Below are 6,000 nucleotides of genomic sequence, written 5' to 3' on the forward strand. Positions count from 1 at the left end.
AAAAAGAAAAAAACTAAACTGTCAACATGACAGAAAAACTCTGCCTGTCTGACTGGATTAAAGGTACAGTGTCAGTTTTAAAGAAGAGGAGAGCAATTGATATGTCCATCAAACAATGTGTTTTTAAACTTTCCATTGTTATTTATTTTATTAACTTAGACAGAAAAATACAAAAAAGAACTTTGATATTATAATATTTTTTTGTCTACTATTCTTGCTTAATCAAATCAAATCAATTTTATTTATATAACGCCAAATCACAATCTCCTGGGGTGATTTTTGATACTACATTGTCCTTTGACCTCCACATTAGAAAAATTATGAGGACTGCTTTCTTCCACCTGCGAAATATAGCGAAGATTCGTCCCATCCTGTCTATGGCTGATGCTGAGACCCTGATCTATGCGTTTGTCTCTTCAAGATTAGACTACTGCAATGTTCTATTTTCTGGTTTACTGCAGTCCAACATTAGGGCTCTCCAACTGGTCCAAAATGCTGCTGCCAGAGTTTTGACAGGAAGCAGAAAGCAGAAAGTTCGGCGTCTCTTCACTGACTTCCTGTCCATGTGAGATCAGATTTTAAGGTTCTGCTACTAGTCTAAAATCCTTCATGGACTGGCACCTCCCTACCTAGCTGACCTAATTAAACCCTACGTACCAGCCTGGACTCTTGTATTCTCAGGGTGCAGGACTACTCTGTGTCCGTAGGGTGAATAAAAAGTCTGCGGGTCACAGAGCTTTCTCTTATCGTGCCCCTGTTCTGTGGAATGATCTCAGATTCTGTAGAGACTTTCACGTCCAGACTTAAAATGCACTTATTTTCCCTTTTGTATGGCTAGCATACTGACATGTTACTATGCTTTTCACTCATTTAAATTAATTTTGTTAGGAAACGGAACGTGCCGCGGCCTCAACATTATCTAAAGTCTGGGTCTTTTAGTGAAGCTTAGAGCTAGTAGCCAACAATCACCTTAGTATTTCTTCTGTTTTTTTTCCTTTTGCTTAATGCTGACAAGTTATACTGTATTTCTTGTCTTTCTGCTGCTTGATTCTGTTTTTCCTCTCTGTTTGAGGTGCAGCTCCATCCAGAGATGGGAGCAGTGTCTTCTTCTGCAACCCTCCCATCCTGTGCAATGACAAAATTTCCTGTATATTCGTTTTGTACAACTCCAATTCCAATGAAGTTGGAATGTTGAGTAAAATGTAAATAAAAACAGAATACAATAATTTTCAAATCCTCTTCAACCTATATTCAAATGAATACACCACAAAGACAAGATATTTAATGTTCAAACTGATAAACTTTGTTTTTATGCAAATATTTGCTCATTTTGAAATGGATGCCTGCAACACGTTTCAAAGAATCAATCAATCAATTTTATTTATATAGCGCCAAATCACAACAAACAGTTGCCCCAAGGCGCTTTATATTGTAAGGCAAGGCCATACAATAATTATGTAAAACCCCAACGGTCAAAACGACCCCCTGTGAGCAAGCACTTGGCTACAGTGGGAAGGAAAAACTCCCTTTTAACAGGAAGAAACCTCCAGCAGAACCAGGCTCAGGGAGGGGCAGTCTTCTGCTGGGACTGGTTGGGGCTGAGGGAGAGAACCAGGAAAAAGACATGCTGTGGAGGGGAGCAGAGATCAATCACTAATGATTAAATGCAGAGTGGTGCATACAGAGCAAAAAGAGAAAGAAACACTCAGTGCATCATGGGAACCCCCCAGCAGTCTACGTCTATAGCAGCATAACTAAGGGATGGTTCAGGGTCACCTGATCCAGCCCTAACTATAAGCTTTAGCAAAAAGGAAAGTTTTAAGCCTAATCTTAAAAGTAGAGAGGGTGTCTGTCTCCCTGATCTGAATTGGGAGCTGGTTCCACAGGAGAGGAGCCTGAAAGCTGAAGGCTCTGCCTCCCATTCTACTCTTACAAACCCTAGGAACTACAAGTAAGCCTGCAGTCTGAGAGCGAAGCGCTCTATTGGGGTGATATGGTACTATGAGGTCCCTAAGATAAGATGGGACCTGATTATTCAAAACCTTATAAGTAAGAAGAAGAATTTTAAATTCTATTCTAGAATTAACAGGAAGCCAATGAAGAGAGGCCAATATGGGTGAGATATGCTCTCTCCTTCTAGTCCCTGTCAGTACTCTAGCTGCAGCATTTTGAATTAACTGAAGGCTTTTCGGGAACTTTTAGGACAACCTGATAATAATGAATTACAATAGTCCAGCCTAGAGGAAATAAATGCATGAATTAGTTTTTCAGCATCACTCTGAGACAAGACCTTTCTAATTTTAGAGATATTGCACAAATGCAAAAAAGCAGTCCTACATATTTGTTTAATATGCTTTATGTCTGTAAGACAATCCTGCAGTTTAGCTAATTGGTGTGTGTCCTCTGGCTTCATGGATAGGTAAAGCTGGGTATCATCTGCGTAACAATGAAAATTTAAGCAATGCTGTCTAATAATAGCATGTATAAAAAATAAATGTATAATGTATAAATAACAGCATGTATAAAGTGAATAAAATTGGTCCTAGCACAGAACCTTGTGGAAATCCATAATTAACCTTAGTCTGTGAAGAAGATTCCCCATTTACATGAACAAATTGTAATCTATTAGATAAATATGATTCAAACCACCGCAGCGCAGTGCCTTTAATACCTATGGCATGCTCTAATCTCTGTAATAAAATTTTATGGTCAACAGTATCAAAAGCAGCACTGAGGTCTAACAGAACAAGTACAGAGATGAGTCCACTGTCTGAAGCCATAAGAAGACCATTTGTAACCTTCACTAATGCTGTTTCTGTACTATGATGAATACTGAAACTCTTCAAATAGACCATTCCTCTGCAGATGATCAGTTAGCTGTTTTACAACTACCCTTTCAAGCATTTTTGAGAGAAAAGGAAGGTTGGAGATTGGCCTATAATTAGCTAGGATAGCTGGGTCAAGTGATGGCTTTTTAAGTAATGGTTTAATTACTGCCACCTTAAAAGCCTGTGGTACATAGCCAACTAACAAAGATAGATTGATCATATTTAAGATCGAAGCATTAATTAATGGTAGGGCTTCCTTGAGCAGCCTGGTAGGAATGGGGTCTAATAGACATGTTGATGGTTTGGAGGAAGTAACTAATGAAAATAACTAAGACAGAACAATCGGAGAGAAAGAGTCTAACCAAATACTGGCATCACTGAAAGCAGCCAAAGACAACGATATGTCTTTAGGATGGTTATGAGTAATTTTTTCTCTAATAGTTAAAATTTTATTAGCAAAGAAAGTCATGACGTCATTACTAGTTAAAGTTAAAGGAATACTCGGCTCAACAGAGCTCTGAATCTTTGTCAGCCTGGCTACAGTGCTGAAAAGAAACCTGGGGTTGTTCTTATTTTCTTCAATTAGTGATGAGTAGTAAGATGTCCTAGCTTTACGGAGGGCTTTTTTATAGAGCAACAGACTCTTTTTCCAGGCTAAGTGAAGATCTTCTAAATTAGTGAGACACCATTTCCTCTCCAACTTACGGGTTATCTGCTTTAAGTTGCGAGTTTGTGAGTTATACCACGGAGTCAGGCACTTCTGATTTAAGGCTCTCTTTTTCAAAGGAGCTACAGCATCCAAAGTTGTCCTCAATGAGGATATAAAACTATTGACAAGATAATCCATCTCACTCACAGAGTTTAGGTAGCTACTCTGCCCTGTGTTGGTATATGGCATTGGAGAACATAAAGAAGGAATCATATCCTTAAACCTAGTTACAGCACTTTCTGAAAGACTTCTACTGTAATGAAACTTATTCCCCACTGCTGGGTAGTCCATCAGAGTAAATGTAAATGTTATTAAGAAATGATCAGACAGAAGGGGGTTTTCAGGGAATACTGTTAAGTCTTCAATTTCCATACCATAAGTCAGAACAAGATCTAAGGTATGATTAAAGTGGTGGGTGGACTCATTTACATTTTGAGCAAAGCCAATCGAATCTAACAATAGATTAAATGCAGTGTTGAGGCTATCATTCTCAGCATCTGTGTGGATGTTAAAATTGCCCACTATAATTATCTTATCTGAGCTAAGCACTAAGTCAGACAAAAGGTCCGAAAATTCACAGAGAAACTCACAGTAACGACCAGGTGGACGATAGATAACAACAAATAAAACTGGTTTTTGGGACTTCAATTTGGATGGACAAGACTAAGAGTCAAGCTTTCAAATGAATTAAAGCTCTGTCTGGGTTTTTGATTAATTAATAAGCTGGAGTGGAAGATTGCTGCTAATCCTCCGCCTCGGCCCGTGCTACGAGCATTCTGACAGTTAGTGTGACTCGTGGGTGTTGACTCATTTAAACTGACATATTCATCCTGCTGTAACCAGGTTTCTGTAAGGCAGAATAAATCAATATGTTGATCAATTATTATATCATTTACTAACAGGGACTTAGAAGAGAGAGACCCAATGTTTAATAGACCACATTTAACTGTTTTAGTCTGTGGTGCAGTTGAAGGTGCTATATTATTTTTTCTTTTTGAATTTTTATGCTTAAATAGATTTTTGCTGGTTATTGGTGGTCTGGGAGCAGGCACCGTCTCTATGGGGATGGGGTAATGAGGGGATGGCAGGGGGAGAGAAGCTGCAGAGAGGTGTCTAAGACTACAACTCTGCTTCCTGGTCCCAACCCTGGATAGTCACGGTTTGGAGGATTTAAGAAAATTGGCCAGATTTCTAGAAATGAGAGCTGCTCCATCCAAAGTGGGATGGATGCCGTCTCTCCTAACAAGACCAGGTTTTCCCCAGAAGCTTTGCCAATTATCTATGAAGCCCACCTCATTTTTTGGACACCGCTCAGACAGCCAGCAATTCAAGGAGAACATGCGGCTAAACATGTCACTCCCGGTCCGATTGGGGAGGGGCCCAGAGAAAACTACAGAGTCCGACATTGTTTTTGCAAAGTTACAGACCGATTCAATATTAATTTTAGTGACCTCCAATTGGCGTAACCGGGTGTCATTACTGCCGACATGAATTACAATCTTACCAAATTTACGCTTAGCCTTAGCCAGCAGTTTCAAATTTCCTTCAATGTCACCTGCTCTGGCCCCCGGAAGACAATTGACTATGGTTGCTGGTGTTGCTAACTTCACATTTCTCAAAACAGAGTCGCCAATAACCAGAATTTGTTCCTCGGCGGGTGTGTCACCGAGTGGGGAAAAACGGTTAGAGATGTGAACGGGTTGGTGGTGTACAGGGGGCTTCTGTTTAGGACTACGCTTCCTCCTCACAGTCACCCAATCGGCCTGCTTTCCCAACTGCTCGGGATCTGCCGGAGGGGAACTAACGGTGGCTAAGCTACCTTGGTCCGCACCAACTACAGGGGCCTGGCTAGCTGTAGGATTTTCCAAGGTGCGGAGCCGAGTCTCCAATTCGCCCAGCCTGGCCTCCAAAGCTACGAATAAGCTACACTTATTACAAGTACTATTACTGCTAAAGGAGGCCGAGGAATAACTAAATATTTCACACACAGAGCAGAAAAGTGCGGGAGAGACAGGAGAAGCCGCCATGCTAAACCGGCTAAGAGCTAGTAGCTGCGCTAAGCTAGCGGATTCCTAAAAACACACAAAGTGAATAATGTGTAAATAATTTAGAGGTGATTCAGCAGAGGGAGTGCTTTAGTTAAGGCACGTGAAGATTACACTGTGAAACAAATCGTTATCTAGTTAACTAGATCAATCTAACTGCGCAGATTAAACAGCTAACAGATACAGAAAAACACTGCTGTGCTCCGGAACAGGAAGTGATACAATACCGCAGTGAGATTTAATGTATCTAAAACCAGGCAAAATGCCTCACAATGCGCCGCTTCGAGTGATAATTGTAATTGCCAACAGCACCGCTATACTAAACATTTCTGGGGAGAATCCTGCATATATATATGCATTGTATGGCCTTGCCTTACAATATAAAGCGCCTTGGGGCAACTGTTTGTTGTGATTGGCG

This window comes from Thalassophryne amazonica, chromosome 8 (assembly GCF_902500255.1).
Source record: "Thalassophryne amazonica chromosome 8, fThaAma1.1, whole genome shotgun sequence".
In the NCBI taxonomy this organism is placed as follows: Eukaryota; Metazoa; Chordata; class Actinopteri; order Batrachoidiformes; family Batrachoididae; genus Thalassophryne; species Thalassophryne amazonica.